The 19957-nt window shown below is 41.8% G+C and overlaps 1 long non-coding RNA gene across 1 annotated transcript in view; it reads right to left on the bottom strand.

The window, feature by feature from the left end:
- Nucleotides 1-15421: 15421 nt before the first annotated feature.
- The window catches only part of LOC141253017 (uncharacterized), a 37418-nt gene continuing 32882 nt past the window's right edge, over nt 15422-19957 (bottom strand). Inside the window, exon 3 of the long non-coding RNA XR_012314197.1 lies at nt 15422-15579. This is a non-coding gene — a long non-coding RNA (uncharacterized lncRNA). The remainder of the gene's footprint in view (nt 15580-19957) is intronic.

Genomic DNA, 19957 nt, shown 5'->3' with positions numbered 1-19957 from the left:
TCTTGGTGAATTCGAATTTCAAAGGATCAGCTCATCTCTATTGACAAGGGACATATAAAATGCTTCTTTCCTGTCCAGATTTCCAGGTGAAAAATCTGCAGCATATTACAATCATGGCAGAGTGGATGAGACCTTAACACATTTCATCAGCACACTGTGCAAATAAAAATTTGACCTGCAATGTGGATAATAAATCACCAGGATGTAATTTTAAGTTAAAGATTTTTGCAACGGATTATCATTGCAAACTGTAAAGTTTGTTGCAAATCTGCAACAATCCAAGTGTAAAACATGGAGACTTTGTTGCAGATTTTAGGCAAGCTTTACATTACACAAGCCTAACCCTGCAAAGGTGAAGAAGAACTGATAGAAAAACATTTTTGTCTGTAGTTTTATTTTATATTTTAGAGACGGGTTTATAAATAAAAGCAAATAGAAAATAACAGATAACATCTTAGAGTGATACATAGAGCGGTCCTGTGCCATAGATCCCTCTGGACACCTTGTCTCTGACCTATTGCTATGGAGAATAATAGAGAAATAATAGAATGATTATAACCTGTGTATCATCTATATAATAATATAACCTTCATTTGCCAGGTCTGATGATCCAATACTTGTTAGTAAACATAAGCAATGGGGTTTCCGCGGGCTGCAGACACACGTAGATTTCGAGGTTGTATGGAGCATCTGGTGTGAATGTTGAATTATTCATGTCATTCATATTGCTAACCGCTCAGCCATTCATTTTAACAATGTGATGATTCAGACAGTAAGCTGGAAGTTTTCTTGCAACAGAATTTTTGGAATCAGGTTGTATGTGGGTTGAATGTGTTACACCAGTAAATGTCCACTGCAAAATTATACAATCACGCTAGATTATTACATAAAACGGCACAAATTACTTAGGATGAAAACAGAAATATACTAGCAGCATTTATCATGATAATCTCCTCTGTCTCATATCACAATCCAAAGGATAATAAATCATTAACCTCATATTATTACCCCCTTCTCTCATCTTATTAAATGGGTAACATTACAATTAACCTCTTATTAAAAAAACAACAACTTTCGGTTCTCAAAAATGGGAGCATGTTTACTTTTGAAGTGTACAACTGGTGGCTGGTTTCATAAGTTGCCTCCACTAGCAGAATGGGAGAGGGGATAGTTCAGACCTGCGGCTCAGAAATGCCGCCAGTGAAAACTATCAATCTTCATGAGTGCTCCGCTCCCAAGCAAGTGGTAAGTCGGGAGGCAGGGAAGCAGTGTGCTCCTGAAGAAAGAACAAGAAACAACCCCCTTTAATGTCAAACCTGATTTTCATTTTTTTTTCTTCCCCTTCTTGCAATAGCAATAACTTTTTTATTATTCTTAGTATTATGAGGGCTTGTTTTTTGCTTGAACTTTTGAATGACATCATCCATATTACTATATATCATATATTTATAAATGGGGAAAAGAATTAATCTGGGGTGGAATGTTGAAAGAAGCGCAGTTTCGCCATTGTATTTTGGGTTTTATTGTTATGCCATTCAATTTACGTAAAAAATTACCTTGCAACATGATTCAGTTTTACCATATAGTGAACATAGTAAATAAATAATAAAAAAAACAACTGCGGAGTTGCACTCTTTTTGCAGTTTCACTGCACTTGGAGCTTTTTTTCCTGTTTTCAGTACTCTATATGGTAAAATCAATGGTGCCATTCAAAAATCAAGCCCTCATATGGCTATACTGAAATATAAAAAAGTTATGGCTCTTGGAAGAAGAGGAGGATAAACAACCAGAGAAGGATATTAGACTCCTAAAATTTAACTTTTATTAGATACTCTAAAAGCATAAAAGGACTACATAATTCATAACACAGACAACAAATAAGAGTTCTATAGGTTTGTTACAACACAGTTAGATAGGAAACACTGGTGCCAGAGGAAGCATGGATCTGTCCAAACCCTAACCGTCCCTTATATTTCTCCCTTCCTGGCTGCGGAGGTTGGCACCCTAAATTTGTACTGCGTGGAGCCTCGGCTCAACGTTGGTGTCCCTTACATCCCTATTAACACCCTATGTTAGTAACAAACACAAAATTATGAAGGTAGTGAAAAAGATAGAAAATAGGGTAAACGCATAGATCTACAGTAGATTCCGGCTATTATAGTAAGCATGGGTAGCATTATATGGGTCAAGGTATATCTGTACAGCCAAAAATTGCCAAAGATGGTCTCAGGTTTAGTTTATAAACACTGCAGATGGCGGTGTACCCAGACTAGCCGATTAGTTATAGTCAACCATCAAAAATATTCTATAAAATTATACCATCTATAGTAATTTGTGGATTGTTCACTTATATATTTTGATTAGGTTGACTGGACCATTTAAAATGGGATATCTTGATTTTTGTTCTTGTATCAGTATGGAGATATGACTTGTTTCTTATGATACTTTATTATTATTTTGTATATGTTGTATTTTGTGTCATATTTTGTTGTGGTTTTTATATATTCCTTAAAAAAATTTTTGTAAAAACTTTTTATGATGTAATTTCCTTTGAATTCCTTTATATATTGTGAAAGTTTTTCTGTTATCCACAATTGAAAAAAGCCTGTGAGGGGCTGAAACGTCTTGTTGTAGTTTTTCTACATGTGGAATAAATGAACTGATCGAATACACGTGAGTGCCGGGATTTTCTTCATTTTATTTGTAATCTCTCCACGTGCACCACTACTACTAACGAGGACTACGGAGTGCCGACTATTTCTTTGTATTTAAAAAATGACCCAATGACCCAATAAAGTCAGAGTAATGAATTACGGTAGCTATGAATGATATCAGAATAGTAAATTAGTTATACATGATATCCAAGTTCATTAAATCAAAACGCAGGGGCAAAGAACCATTTCCTGAACACTGCACTATATCTCATTAAATATATAAAAAATGCCTATAGTCGGCATCCATAGAAAACACATCTCTGAATTATTTAGAAACATTCAGAAAAATAACAAGAGCTGAAAACAAATAGTGAAAGTTCAGTCCTGTTCACACCAGATAAATAGTATCAAATATTTAGGGAAGTAACACTTATCGTTTGTTGTCCCTCATGTGGTGTCCCGATGTGTTTCTCCCTGGTGCCACCAGGGTTCATCAGGGGAACTGGGGGAGAACTCATTCTCTCTCCCAGAAAGCCAGCCAATGCTATGTGCACTATGGGCGGTGCGTAGATCTGTCACTAGTCACTACACTGAGTGTGCTGTAATCACTTCCTGGCACTTTGACTGACAACCTGCTCTGCACACAAACGCTGCACACAAACGCTGCAGAGCAAGCTGTCAAAGTGCCGAAGAGTACGGTAATTACAGCACGCTCTAACAGTATACTGACTGGTGACTGTAACACAATGCCTGCACCCTGCGATGATTGTAAGTGAGGAACTATAGGGAGGATATTACTTCATTTTCCTCACGTGGCAGCTGATCCAGTTTCCCTTCCAGGCATGATTTAAACACTTTTAACTTGCAGATCACCACTATATCTACAGGAAAATAGAAAATTTAGTAAGTGACAGGTTCCTTTTAATGACTGATCCTATAAGCTGAATATATGTATATTGATAGGGTCGGCCTGGAGTGCCAAGGGCCCACAGGTGGAATTGATTCTGCTACTTTTCATATTTTTATGCCCAAGCCTCATGCAAATGTATGTGAGAATTTTAGCACACAATGCAGCATGCAAAGCAGAACTGTGTTGTGCACTGTGCTACAGCATGTCTTTTAGTTGAGTATTATGTCTGTCTTTAAAAAAAAAGAACTACTTTATAAGGTGGCATGCACGGTGTAATAAAAGAGATAATTGCAATTTTAAAGGGATTGTAAAATAATAACAGCTATACTCACCTCTGCTATTCCAGAGATATCAGCACTGGGTATGTCAGAGATTCCTTGGGCAGAATGGTAGTGCCTACCAGAGGTGTCAAACTCAAGGCCCGCAGGCTGAATCTAGCCCACCATGTCACTCTATGTGGCCTGCAAGGTCAGGACACATTTCAACACTGCTACGACCAGCTCTCTGTATGGGGAAAGTGGAGAGTCGTCAGAGCAGTGTTGAAGTGTGCTCCAGAGCTCAAAATCTAAGATGGCCCCACCCCCTCTACTAAGTAATGGCTGACTTTTATGTCGACACAGCCAGTGCTCAGCAGAGGGAGCTGATGCCATCTTAGAATCTGAGCTGATAGAGCCAGCAGTTAGTAGAGGAGGCGGCGCCAGCACAAGGAGCAGGTGCCATCTTTGTGAGTGAACAGTGCACCCCGTGAATGCAGTCAGCCTGCATAAACAGTGAATGCAGTCAGCCTGCAGAAACAGTAAAGGCCAAGAACGCAGCGAGCCAGCACAAACAGTGAAGACCGAGAACACAGTCGGCCAGCACAAATTGTGAAGGCCAAGAACGCAGTCAGCCAGCACAAATAGTGAAGGCCGAGAACACAGTCAGCCAGCACAAACAGTGAAGGCCGAGAAAACAGTCAGCCAGCACAAACAGTGAAGGCCGAGAAAGCAGTCAGCCAGCACAAACAGTGAAGGCCGAGAAAGCAGCCAGCCAGCACAAACAGTGAAGGCCAAGAACGCAGTCAGCCAGCACAAACAGTGAAGGCCAAAAACACAGTCAGCCAGCACAAACAGTGAAGGCCAAAAACACAGTCAGCCGGCACAGAAAGTGAACGCAGTCAGCCAGCACAAAAAGTGAACACAGTGAACTCAATCAGCCAGCACAAAAGGTAAATGCAGTCAGCCAGCGCAAACAGTTAATGCAATCAGCCAGCACAAAAAGTGAACAGTCAGCCAGCACTTTTGTGTAGTTCCATCTTTGAATCAGAGAAATCAACTGGGTGTACGGCACTCGGTATTAGGCGTGGTGCTCGAGTAAAGGTTCCACCCTTTACGTAATGTGTCTAAGTACTCAGCACTCAAAAAATGGTATTCATGAAAATGATGCAATAAATTTCTTTATTATTTCATGGAGCAATCCAAAAAAAATATGATGTTTCGGCCTTATATAATCAGGCCTTTATCAAACTCGAATTGCATGTGGTATCAGCACGTAGATACAGCGCTGCTGAAGGGCAGGATAAGTCTGCAATGGAGCGCATTCCATTGCAGACATATCCTGCCCTGAAGCAGCGCTGTATCTACACGTTGATACCACATAGCACACGACATGGAGGGATGGGTTGAAGAGTAAATTTAACCTATATTGGGCCCGATACGCTATTGGTCACTTGCGACATTGAGTCACTGTGCACCAACATACGTAATGCAGACGGGATCAGAGCGACTTGTTTTTTCTTACAATCAGCCAATCACTCAAAAAGCATGGTTTCTTTTATTTTAGAGTTATTGGAATTTACCCTTTCTCATAATTTTTTTGTGTTTAAGGGGTCATACTTCCTGCAGCTCCAAGGAACAGCGATGGGGGCACCTTTTGCCCCCTCTTATGCCAACCTGTTCCTGGGTCTGTGGGAAAGAGACCTCTTCCAGTCGGATCGGCTGTCATCGATGGACCGCTTCCTCTTTTGGGCGCGGTACATCAACGACATCTTCTTGATCTGGCAGGGTTCTTCAGAAACATTGGATTCTTTTATGGGGGAACTCAATGTTAATGATTACGCTGACTCTTCAGTCATTGAGTTCCTTGATGTGAAAATTATGCGTGATGGGAGAGATACGCTGCAGAGCACGGTTTATCGCAAGCCCTCTGCGGTGAACTGTCTCCTACATGCATCATCCGCACACCCCAAACACATGATCAATGTTGTCCCCATAGGTCAGTTCCTACGGTTAAGACGATTGTGTTCTTCTAACACGGAATTTATGACACAGGCACAAGATCTCATGACCAGATTCAGAGAGAGGGGTTACAGTCGCCGTGCTGTGAAGAGAGCTTTTCACCGCGCTAAATACACCACGCGCCATGACTCTCTATATACGGTTAAACCGGCTAAAGACAGTAATATGATACGGTTTATTACCACATTCAACTCAGGGGCATCAGATGTACGTGATTGCCTTATTAGATCATGGCCAATCCTTATGGCAGACCCTGTTTTGTCCAACTACTTATCATCAAGACCACAAATTACTTTTAGGAAGGCCAAAAACCTTCGAGACCATCTTACAAGAATACACTACCATTACAACATCCCTCCCAATTTTTTGGGTAGACCAATATCAGTTAATGGCTGTTCACCATGTGGAAAATGTGTGGCTTGTCCAAATGTTGAATATACTGATTCATTCATGGACTCACAAGGGTCTAGGACTTATTCTATCACTAAACAAATCACTTGCACCTCCAAAGCGGTAGTGTATTATGCAACATGCCCGTGTCCTAAAATATATGTAGGACTTACTACTAGACAACTAAAAACAAGAATACGGGAACATGTATTAGGCATTGAAGCGGCGGCAGTTGAGACTGATATCTCTATACTAAAAACACTACCCAAACACTTTAAAATACATCATGGATGCGATAAATCAAAACTTAAAGTTCGGGGTATAGACATGATTACCAGTAATATCAGGGGTGGCAAAGTGAGTCAACTTTTGGCCCAAAGGGAGAGTAGATGGATTTGGGCATTGAAGACTCTCCATCCATTGGGCTTGAATGAACATATCAGCTACGTTCCATTTCTCTGATCGCCTTGCTACCATTTTAGATTTTAATTTAGTTTTTAATTGGTGGTGGGGGTTCTTTTATACTTATATTTGTTTCTTTTCTAGTTTCCCCCTGTGAGTGTCTGCTTCTTTCCATCTACCAAGCATCCTTATGGACGTCACATGAAGATTTATCCATTGGGGTTGCGGTGCTTTCTCCCACAAACATTTTTTCTTTACAGGGGTGACCGTGAACTTCTGCCCCTTTGGACGTGATGGACTGATTATGTTTACAATGTACCTGCTGCTTGGCAATATGACACATTTTTTACTTATCCAAGTATTGCTGTATCACGTCAAGGAATAGTGTCTATATGTTGTATTATTACTGATTATGTGAATTTGTTGTCTTTGACGTGATGGACTGATTATATTTACATTATACTTGTTGTCTTGCCATGTGAAACATTTTTCATCTGTCCAATTATTACTGTATCACGCGAATGAATTGTACTTTTATACTGTATTTCATTGATTATGGCCATATATGCCAGGGTTTCGGACATAGCCAATTTATTTGATTGATAGATATAAATCAATATTTAACATTTGCCCTTATGGGGATTATGACAAAACTGCTGGTTCATTTCTTGATCCTACTACATATGTTGGCTATCTCCTTATGTTCCACTGGATATTGGCACTATATTGTACTACTTCTCTCTCTGTTGATTATCTCTCATGGTTGTCTTTGTTTGGTTTTCTACGATGCATTATATGGTTGCAGATATTGGGGACATTAGAAGGCACCAGTCTTCCCCTTTTGGTCACCCTCGGGGTCTATGGGTGTGGGGTGGGCGGTAACTGTGTCCTGAGCGCCTGCCGCTGTGCTCTCGCTGACCGTATCTATATGTGGTCTGTGACGCGCGGTCACATGCCACCCATGTGGCCGCGGCGTCATGGATCACATGACGCAGTTGCCGTGGATGCGGCGGTGACAGACATGCGTCGCGCCACGCCCTCCCCGTGCTCATTGGCTCGAGACCCATATACCTCCTTCTCTGATTGGCTCATGGAGCCTTTTTAACCCTTCCCACCTCATTGTACACCACCCCCTGACGAAGGCAGCTGTGCCGAAACGCGCGTCGGGTCGAGTTCGAGCGAGGAGCAGATATCCAACCACTGTGGGTGTAAGTACATGATTTGGACTAACCACACATTGCATGAGCTGCCGTTTGGAGACCTCACTTCTTATAGTGAGCGCCTCTGCTCATAGTTGAGGTGTCATGTTTAGACTTACTTGCTGCTCTGGGCACATGCTTTTAGATTGGATTCCACACTGGGCAGAGTTTTCAAACTACATTATTTTCTCCATTAACCTTCTCATGAGTTACCTTGTAGGATCTCTATTGTGGTGCTTTATTGTACTTTTAGGTAACTCACTTATATTTGGCAGTGCACATCTTCCCCAGGTGATGCATGGATATTGCTCCTCGTTGTTGTGCTCCTCTATTGTTTTTATATTGTGTGCATCTGAGTGATCCTCATTGTTCATATATCATTTTTCTAATAAAGACTTTGTATTTTCATGACTTGGGACGTTTTTTCGAAGTTTTTTTCTTTTCTTATCTTTTACGTTAATACCACATGCAAGGCCTGATTATATAGGGCCGAAACATCACATTTTTTTTGGATTGCTCCGTGAAATAATAAAGATATTTATTGCAGCATTTTCATGAATACCATTTTTTGAGTGCCGAGTACTTAGACACATTTGAATCAGAGCAGACGCAGCCAGTACTTAACATAGGGAGCAGTCCATCTTGGGATCCGGCACAGCTCTCTTAGCCCTACTACTCAGGTACAGCGCTCTTAGCTCTACTATCCAGGGACAGCGGCCTTAGCCCTAGTACCCAAAAACAGCTCTCTTAGTCCTACTACCCAGGGACATCTTTCTTAGGCCACGGCCCCACTATCAGTATTTGGTCAGTATTCAGTCAGTATTAATTCTCAGAAGTGGGAGCCAAAACCAGATGAGGAACAATCAGAGAAAAAGTATAATAGAAACAAGTCACCAATTCTACATTTATCACCCACTGACCGAATACTGACCAAATACTGATAGTGGGGCCGTGGCCTTAGACCTACTATCCAGGGACAGTGCTGTTATCTCTACTACCCAGGAACAGCTCTCTTAGCCCTACTAGCCAGGGACAGCACTCTTAGCCTTACTACCCAGGGACATCTCTCTTAGTCCTACTACCCGGGGACAGTGTTCTTAGCCCTACTACCCAGGAACTGCTCTCTTATCATTGCTACCCAGGGACAGCTCTTAACCCTACTATCCAGGGACAGCTCTCTTAGCCGTACTATCCAAGGACAGCTCTCTTATCCCTACTACCCAGTGACAGCTCACTTAGCCCTACTACCCAGGAACAGCTCTCTTAGCACTACTACCCAGAGGCAGCTGTGTTAATCACTACTACCCAGGAACAGCTCTCTTAGCCCTACTGCCCAGAGGCAGCTGTGGTAATCACTACTACCCAGGGACAACTCTCTTAGCTCTACTACCCAGGGACAGTTCTCGTAGCCCTACTACCCAGTGAAAGCTCACTTAGCCCTACTACCCAGGAACAGCTCTCTTAGCCCTATTACCCAGGAACAGCTCTCTTAGCCCTACTACCCAGGAACAGCTCTCTTAGCCCTACTACACAGGGACAGCTGTGTTAATCACTACTACCCAGGGACAGCTCTCTTAGCTCTACTACCCAGGGACAGTGTCCTTAGCCCTACTACAAATGTCAGTGGATGTGTCAGGGTGACCGTCACAAGATTTTCAGTTAATTAGTACCCACAGTGGTGGCCAAATTGTCAAGAGAGCAAAAACACTATCTCTTCTATTTGTCATTGATGTGGCCACAGATTGGCTGCACCAGTCACGTGATGTTGAAGCTTTGGGAGAGAATCAGTGTGGGGACATGGGTAGCAGTTCTGGGGAACAGCCGGAGATACTGTAGTTGAGTTAATGTTTGTTTGTTATTTTTTACTTTCAGGACACAATAGGCTAAATCCTTCTGTCTAGTGAATGGTAACTGAAGCCCCACCGACCGCTCCTCTACAACTGAAAGCCGGGGGCTGCCGGGAGGAATAAAGTTATTGTTACCGATTTTTTATGTGCAAGTGTGAGCGAACCCTAAAACTCACCTATGAGGTCACAGCAATTGCCAAATGGAAAACAGTTGTGATGTCAAAGCAGAACACCTGGCTAAAATCCACTTGTAATGTCATGGCAGCTTAGCTCAGGCTACGTTCACATACTTTTAGAAAAAACTGTATATTTAAACCCATATTTGAATAAACCAAATCTAATAAGCTTTTGGAGGTGCCAACAAAGAGTAGATATTTCTATAATTACCACCAAAACATATAATAAAGTACAAGTAAATTATTTTATGAATAGTATCACAACTTTAATAAACAATTTAAACACAACTACAAAAACAATTACCCTTAAAACCCAATTTAAAATGAAAAATGGGCAGTGTGGTCAAAAAGCATGAAAAACGCACAGCAGATCGGGCAATTTAGTAAATTGGTAAGGACATGAAGTAATAAATCACAACTACCAGGAACATATAACTAATATAACAACTATTATAATATCAGTACACTTATATGTCACAGTAGTTGACAGCTGATTGCCTGTCACGTATATGTCACAGTAGTTGATAGCTGGTTGCCTGTCACTTGTGTCACAGCAGTTGATAGTTGGATGCCTGTCACTTATATGTCTTAGTAGTTGATAGCTGGTTGCCTGTCACTTATGATGTCACAGCAGTAGACAGCTGGTTGCCTGACACTTATGATGTCACAGCAGTAGACAGCTGGTTGCCTGTCACTTATGATGTCAGAGTAGTTGATAGCTGGTTGCCTGTCACTTATGATGTCACAGCAGTAGACAGCTGGTTGCCTGTCACTTATAATGTCACAGTAGTTGACAGCTGGTTGCCTGTCACTTATATGTCTCAGTAGTTGATAGCTGGTTGCCTGTCACTTATGATGTCACAGTAGTTGACAGCTGGTTGTCTGTCACTTATATGTCTCAGTAGTTGATAGCTGGTTGCCTGTCACTTATGATGTCACAGCAGTAGACAGCTGGTTGCCTGTCACTTATGATGTCACAGCAGTAGACAGCTGGTTGCCTGTCACTTATGATGTCACAGTAGTTGATAGCTGGTGGCCTGTCACTTATGATGTCACAGCAGTAGACAGCTGGTTGCCTGTCACTTATAATGTCACAGTAGTTGACAGCTGGTTGCCTGTCACTTATATGTCACAGTAGTTGATAGCTGGTTGCCTGTCACTTATGATGTCACAGCAGTAGACAGCTGGTTGCCTGTCACTTATAATGTCACAGTAGTTGACAGCTGGTTGCCTGTCACTTATATGTCACAGTAGTTGATAGCTGGTTGCCTGTCACTTATATGTCACAGTAGTTGACAGCTGGTTGCCTGTCACTTATATGTCACAGTAGTTGACAGCTGGCTGCTTGTCACTTATGATGTCACAGTAGTTGATAGCTGGTTGCCTGTCACTTATGATGTCACAGTAGTTGACAGCTGGTTGCCTGTCACTTATGATGTCACAGTAGTTGACAGCTGGTTGCCTGTCACTTATGTCACAGCATTTGATAGCTGGTTGCCTGACACTTATGATGTCACAGCAGTAGACAGCTGGTTGCCTGTCACTTATGATGTCACAGTAGTAGACAGCTGGTTGCCTTCACTAATATGTCACAGTAGTAGACAGCTGGTTGCCTGTCACTTATATGTCACAGTAGTAGACAGCTGGTTGCCTGTCACTTATATGTCACAGTAGTTGACAGCTGGCTGTTTGTCACTTATGATGTCACAGTAGTTGATAGCTGGTTGCCTGTCACTTATGATGTCACAGTAGTTGACAGCTGGTTGCCTGTCACTTATGATGTCACAGTAGTTGACAGCTGGTTGCCTGTCACTTATGATGTCACAGTAGTTAATAGCTGGTTGCCTGTCACTTATATGTCATAGTAGTTGACAGCTGGTTGCCTGTCACTTATATGTCACAGCAGTTGATAGTTGGATGCCTGTCACTTATATGTCACAGTAGTTGATAGCTGGTTGCCTGTCACTTATGATGTCACATTAGTTGACAGCTGGTTGCCTGTCACTTATGATGACACAGTAGTTGACAGCTGGTTGCCTGTCACTTATGATGTCACAGTAGTTGACAGCTGGCTGCCTGTCACTTATGATGACACAGTAGTTGACAGCTGGTTGCCTGTCACTTATGTCACAGCATTTGATAGCTGGTTGCCTGTCACTTATGATGTCACAGCAGTAGACAGCTGGTTGCCTGTCACTTATATGTCACAGCAGTAGACAGCTGGTTGCCTGTCACTTATGATATCACAGTAGTAGACAGCTGGTTGCCTTCACTAATATGTCACAGTAGTAGACAGCTGGTTGCCTGTCACTTATATGTCACAGTAGTAGACAGCTGGTTGCCTGTCACTTATATGTCACAGTAGTTGACAGCTGGTTGCCTGTCACTTATATGTCACAGTAGTTGATAGCTGGTTGCCTGTCACTTATATGTCACAGTAGTTGATAGCTGGTTGCCTGTCACTTATGATGTCACAGCAGTAGACAGCTGGTTGCCTGTCACTTATGATGTCAAAGTAGTTGACAGCTGGTTGCCTGTCACTTACAGTACAGACCAAAAGTTTGGACACACCTTCTCATTTAAAGACTTTTCTGTATTTTCATGACTATGAAAATTGTACATTCACACTGAAGGCATCAAAACTATGAATTAACACATGTGGAATTATATACTTAACAAAAAAGTGTGAAACAACTGAAAATATGTTTTATATTCTAGGTTCTTCAAAGTAGTCACCTTTTGCTTTGATGACTGCTTTGCACACGCTTGGCATTCTCTTGATGAGCTTCAAGAGGTAGTCTAAACAGGTATTCCTCACATGTATTAAAGCTGTCAAACAGTCACAAATCATGCACACAGCGTGACTCAAACATAACACCTGAGCACGCTGAAGATACTCGGGAAACACCCGAGCATCCTCGTAAATCTCGAGTAACGAGCATGCTCACTCATCACTAGTTGGCATGACAACCCAGGGTCTGCAGGAGACCCCTGCGGTTGTCATTGCTGGGATGCTGTGAACATTTCTTCTCCACACAGGCGATCAGATAGTCGCAGGTTCTAGTCTCCCATGGAGACTATTGAAGCCAGTGAAAAGTAAAAAAAATGTTTTTTAAAATTTAAAAAAAATGTAAAAAATATAAAAGTTCAAATCACCCCCCTTTCGCCTTTATCAAAATAAAACAATAAAAAAAATCAAATATACACATATTTGGTATTGCCGCGTTCAGAATCACCCGATCTATCAATATATAAAAATAATTAATCAGATTGGTAGACAGCATAACAAAAAAAAAACAGAATTACGTTTTTTGGTCTCCGCAACATTGCAATAAAATGCGATAGCAGGCGATCAAACGATCGTATCTACCCCAAAATGTCAGCTCGGCGTACAAAAATTAATCCCTCACCTGGACCCAGATCCTGAAAAATGGAGACGCTATGGGTCTCAGAAAATGGCGCTATTTTATTTTTTTTACAAACGTTGCATTTTTTTTCATCACTTAAATAAAAAAAGAACCTATACATGTTTGGTATCTACGAACTTGTAATGACCTGGAGAATCATAATGTCAGGTCAGTTTTAGCATTTAGTGAACATGGTTAAAAAAAACAAACAATTGAGTAATTGCACTTTTTTGCAATTTTACCACACTTTGAATTTTTTTCCCATTTTCCAGTGCACAATATTGTAAAACTAATGGTGTTGTTCAAAAGTAAAACTCGTCCCGCAAAAAACAAGCCATGACAAAGCCATATTGACAGAAAAATAAAAAAGTTATGGCTCTGGGAAGAAGGGGAGCAAAAAACAAAAATGCAAAAATGTAAAAACCCAAAGTCGTTAAGGGGTTAATAGCCAGGGAAGGGGCCATGGATATTGGCCCCTCTAAGGCTAATAACATCAGCCCTCAGCGGCCCCAGAAATGGCGCATCAATAAGATGTGTCAAATCTGGCGCTTAGCTCGGCTCATCCCACTTGCCCTGGTGCAGTGGCAAGTGAGGTAATAGGGTTGGGGTTGATGTCAGTTTTATATTGGTAGCTGACATCGAGCCCAGAGGTTAGTATTGGAGAGGCATCTATAAGATGCCCTCATTACTATCCCCATAGTAAAAGTTGGGAAAGAAATACAGAGCCTGAATAAAATCCTTTATTTGAAATAAAAGACCACACTGTTTTACACATTTATTTAAAAATAAAAACACATTTATAGTCAGCTAATGCCTATTCCTCTGAAGCCCGAGTCCCCTGTAAAAGACAGAAAATAATAAACAATAAAAATACTCACCTTACACCTAATACACCAAAGCCATTATCCCTTGTAAAAAAACTAAAATAAAAAACAACCATAATACTCACCTGTCCAACATACTGTTCCACGCCGAAGTCCATCTCTGCGGTATTTGGTTTACAACCTGAACATTGGCATGATGCTACCTTCTAGGCTGCAAACCATGAGACAATGAGCTCCTGTGAGAACAACTTCAATGACGAGCGGTCATAGAGGTTACCGCCGGTCACTGAAGCTGCGTTCCCATAGGCAGTTCACTGCGAGCCGGGACGATGAACTGCCGTGACCTCAGTGAGATCCCTGCTTGCACCGTGAGAATTATGGTTGTTTTTTTATTTTATTTTTTTACAGGGCTTCAATAGATTAGGTGTTAAGGTGAGCATAAGTGTTTTTTTATTTTATTCTTAATTTTACACTTGATGTAGACAGCAGATGCTGAATACAACTCTCAACATTATCCCCTGCTTGCACTGATCTCAGCGCAAGCAGGGGACAATGATGAGAGCTGCCTCCAGCACCCGGCGCCGGGGATCAGCATGAACTGTACTGCTGATTCCAAGGTGCCGGTATGTGTCACGCTGATGACACATGGATGTAATCAGTAACAATATAGTAGTTTCTTCACAAGGCACAGTATTACAGTCTCTTCAGTAGCATAATTCAGCACAGATTAGATCTCTTAGCAGCACACTTCTATGCATACACAACCACAGGCTTTTCCTTCACAAGGACACAATAGTACACAGCATTCTTTCTCCTGCATGGAAATGGAGGGGGAGGGTTTGATGAGGGAGATGATCCGTGTGACACAATTCCTTTCAGTCCTTATCTTCCTGCCCGATAATACTCTGCACTGTTAGTTCAGGGAGTTTGTCTGACCTGTGTTTAGTTTCTCTCCTGATCTGAATCCTGTTCAGTTGCCTTCTGTCAGATCCAGATAACACACCACTTTTCTCTTCGGCTTCAGCCAGACTACAATAACAAGTTTCCCACAATCCCCCTGGGGCTCTGCTAAAACACTCCCTGTCTCCTGTGACTGTGTTAACCCCTCTAGTTGCTGGATGCTTCTGAAGCACAACATCACTACTTCTGCATGTCACACTGAGGCCACACATGAGTACCACCGTCCCCTCCAGGTCTGAAATCCAGTCTCAGGGGATGGGAGGGATTACACAGCTCTGTTCTCAGGATAGTTGGGGGGTCACAGTGTTCGGACCTCTGCAATCCCCATTAAGGTTGTTTTCTTGGGAATAGAATAACTTTTTAATCATACCTTACCAAATGATATGCAGAGTGCTGAGTTCTTCTTGCTGTACTAAAAGTCTTACAACCATAGGCGATCACTATACATCTGGACAGGAATGCCGTGTTCCTTTCTTGTCTCATGGAGATTCATGAATGACAGCCATATGCCTCTGTGCAATTAAAGCCAAAGACCTAGGAGGGAATTTATTTAAGTCAATCAGAATGGTGATGGAAACAAGTAAAAATTTTGCCACACTCCCAACTGATGCCAGAAATTCATGTAAATTATAGCACATAGCAAATTTTAGTAAATCTACAACAGCACAAAAGTTAGCGTAAATTTTACTTTCTACTACATGAACAGCCAAAGATGTATCAAATAAATAAATTGGGTGCATCTTACTTCAGTGGACTCTAGATAAAGACTGGTGTATGAAACGCAAGACTTAGTAGATTCCTCAATATCGTTTTCCTATGAAGAAAACTTTGCTTGCCTGTCACAAGTGTGAATTTGGAGTCCTGTAAACTACTACCCTGGGGTCAATATTTCTCTAGTGATGCATCCTGGCAAGTTCAGGCCCAGTGCAGTCTGTTACTTAGCCTGGTGTTCAGAAAGGGACATCGTACATGTCTGTGAGGGGAATTCACTGTTTATTGTACATAAACTGCAGATTTGTTTGAATTAGCAAAATGAATCAATTTAAGTCACAAATATTGGAAATGATTAGCTGATATAAACTCTTGCAGCCAGCGAGAACCCGGACCTCCGCTGCGCTCAGTGATTGACAGGACACCGCTCACTGAGCGCAGATCTGGGGCCCGATCGCTGCAGCGAGTCATTCTCCCTGGCTCCTCTGCTGAGTGGTCACATGGATTACAGCTGGGGACACTTAGGACAGGTGAGTATATGGATTTTTTCATTTTATTCTTAATTTTACAGGTGGAGACACCAGGAGCAGACTACTACTCTCATCATTATCCCCTGCTGATGCTGATCGGAGCACTGGCAGGGGACTATGATGAGGGCAGTGTTCAGAACCCGGCGCTTGGGAACAGCGCTAACTGTACACAAGCATCAGTACGTGTCACACTGATGGCATCTGTGTGCGGTACGTGTTTACACAGCCCCATTAACTTGAATGGGTCCGTATGATCCGTGCTGCCGGCCAAAAACAGACATGTCTACATGTGGATCACACGGACACACGGTCTGTGGAAATAGACTGACGTGCTCAAACCCATTCATTTGAATGGGTCTACTTGAGTCAGTGTCTCCGTTACATGTAGAAACTGTCACCACACGTACCGGAAACACAAGACTGACGTGTGAAAGAGCTCTTAGTCAGTGCCGGGGGGCATCGTTACAGCTGCCGCTCACTATGTACTGAGTGGTGACCAAAGCTGCACCCCTATGACTGAAAGCCCAAAGCTGCCGGGTGGAATAAAGCTCATGTCCTCCCGGCAGCGGAGTCCTCAGGGCGGGCAGCTTTAGAACACTTATCCTGCAGATTAACCCCATGTCTGTAGGTTAATAGTGTTTCGGGACGTGACCGGTTATGCATTAATACGTGATTATTATGCCCTGGCGATCGTGCCCACACAGAGGCTGTGGGGGCCTGATCGCCGCCGGGTGTCAGCTGATTCTAACAACTTAAACCCGGTATTATGTGCCAGGAGCGGTCCTGCACATTAACCCCCGAAATGCTGCAATCTAAGTCAATCGCAGCATTTCCGGGGCAAGCAGCAGTAAGAGCACCCCTCTGACCATAGATCGGAGAGCCCACGCACAGGCGCGGGGTCCCGATTGTTGCCATGGTGATCCGATGTCATCATGACGACATCCAGGTCACCAGGCATCAGGAAGTTAGATAGATCATGCTCAGTGCATGATCTATCTAACTTGTGTCTGCAGGGGCTGACAGCCTGCATAGCATAAGGATGCTGCTGCTTCTCTATGCTATGCAAGCGATCAGCCTGCAAAAAATGAAAGTCCCATTGTGGGACAAAGTGTAAAAGTAAAAAAAAAGTGTCAAAAAGCAAAAAAAAAAATTGTAAAAATAATTTTTAAAAAAAAATAAAAAATAAACTAAAAAAAATAAAAATATACTGTACCCATAAATAAATATTATTATGAAAAAAAAACCAACAACAATAAAAGTACACATATTTGGTATCGCCGCGTCCGGAATGACCTGACCTATAAAACTGTCCCACCAGTTAACCCCTTTAGTGAACACAGTAAAAAAGATAAATAAAAAACTAAGCAAAAAAATGATACTTTATCAGCATACCGCCAAACAAAAAATTTAATAAAAAGTGATCAAAAAGACAAATGTAAATAAAAATGATACTGCTGAAAACATCATCTTGTCCTGCAAAAAAAATAAGCCATACAGCTCCATCAGCTAAAAAATAAAAAAGTTATAGCTCTCAGAATAAAGAAATGCAAAAAAAAATATTTTTTCTATAAAATAGTGTGTAAAATTGTGTAAAAGCGCCAAAACATAAAAAAAATATAAATGTAGTACTCGAAGAATAATGCTGCCTTATCAATTTTACCACAAGCGGAACGGGGAAAAGAAAAAAAAAACAATTCCTGAGTTGTTGGTTTTTGCTTATTCTACCTCCCAAAAATCGGAATAGAATATAATCAAAAAATGTCACGTGCCTGAAAATGGTACCAATAAAAACATCAACTTGCTCTTAAAACACAAGCCCTTACATGACTCTGTCGGCCGAAATATGGAAAAATGATTGCAAAAAATAGTCTTTGCAAAAAAAACGTCTTTTAGTGTGTGACAGCTGACAAACATAAAAACCCGATATAAATCTGGTATCGCTGTAATCGCATCGACCCGAAGAATAAAGTCGTCTAATCACTTATACCGCACGAGGAAAGGCGTAAAAAATAAACTCTAGGGTTAAGGTTGAGCTAGGGTTAGCGTTGTGCTAGGGTTAGGGTTGGGTTAGGGTTGTGATAGGCTTAGTGTTGTCCTAGGGTTAGGGTTGTGGTTAGGGTTGTGTAGGGTTACAGTTAGGGTTGTGCTAGGGTTAGGGTTGTGCTAGAGTTAGGGTTATGGGTAGTGTTAGGGTTGTATTAGGGTCGGGGTTAGGGTTGTGTTAGGGTTGTGTTGGGGTTGAGATTTTTTCAAAAGTAAAGAAAAAATAAATGATGATGATATGGCGATTAGTGTTGAGCGCAAGTGCTCGCTACTTGAGTTTGCATCGGGTGCTAGGGTATGCACCAAGTATCGCGAGTGCTGGAGTGATATGCTCGAGTGTCCGCCCAATATGTTTCGCGGCTGTTACACAGCCATAAAAAACCACGCGGGAATCGCCTGCCATTCAAGGGCAATCCCTGCATGTTTTTTTTGGGGTGTCTAACAACCGTGAAACATGCGGGACAGGGACTCGAGCATGTCACTTGAGCACCCGCGATACTTGGTGCATACCCGAGTACCCGATGCAAACTCAAGTAGTGAGCACTTGCGCTTGATAAAATGCTTGAGGGGTGTAGTTTCCAAAATGGGGTCACTTGTGGGGGGTTTCCAATGTTTAGGCACATCAGGGGCTCTCCAAACGCGACATGGCGTCCGCTCTTGATTCCAGACAATTTTGCATTCAAAAAGTCACACAGTGCTCCTTCCCTTCTGAACTCTGCCGTGCGTCCAAATGCTGTATTTTCCCCACATATGGGGTATTGGCGTACTCAGGAGAAATTGCACAAAAGTTTTTGGGGTCCATATTCTCCTCTTACCCTTGCGAAAATTAAAAATTTGCGGCTAAAAGATCATTTTTGTGGAAAAAGTTCGATTTTTTTATTTTCACAGCTGTACGTTATAAACTTCTGTGAATCACCTGGGGGTTTAGGGTGCTCACCACACATCTAGATAAATTCCTTGAGGGGTCCAGCACTTGCGCTCAAGATTAATGACAACTTATTCAATTTGTTAACCTAATGTTATCAAATTCTGTGACGTACCTCTGGGTTCAAATGTTCACTATACCGCTTGATAAAATCCTTGAAGGGTGTCCAGTTTCCAAAATGGTGTCACTTGTGGGGGGTTTACACTGTTTAGGCACATCAGGGGCTCCCCAAACGCAACATGGAGTCCGCTAATTATTCAAGCAAATTTTACATTTAAAAAATCAAATGGCGCTCCTTCCCTTCCCTTCCGAGCCCTACCGGTCACCCAAACAGTGGGTTTTCCCCCACATATGGGGTATTGGCATGCGCAGGAGAAATTGCACAACAAATTTTGGGGTCCATTTTTTCCTGTTACCCCTGCGAAAATAAAAAAAATTGAGTCTAAAGTAACATTTTTGTGAAAAAAAGTTAAATGTTCATTTTTTTCTTCCACATTCCAAAAATTCCTGTGAAGCACTTGAAGGGTTAATAAACTTCTTGAATGTGGTTTTGAGAACCTTGAAGGGTGCAGGTTTTAGAATGGTGTCACTTTTGGGTATTTTCTCACATAAAATCACTTCAAATGTGATGTGGTCCCTAAAAAAAATGTTTTTGGAAATTTAATTGAAAAAATTAGAAATCACTGTTCAACTTTTAACCCTT

This window comes from Phyllobates terribilis, unplaced genomic scaffold (assembly GCF_046119375.1).
Source record: "Phyllobates terribilis strain yellow unplaced genomic scaffold, ASM4611937v1 Scaffold_2__4_contigs__length_985480577, whole genome shotgun sequence".
Taxonomy (NCBI): domain Eukaryota; kingdom Metazoa; phylum Chordata; class Amphibia; order Anura; family Dendrobatidae; genus Phyllobates; species Phyllobates terribilis.
The sequence above is the reverse complement of the archived record's forward strand: the minus strand, read 5'-3'. Positions and strand labels throughout refer to the sequence as shown.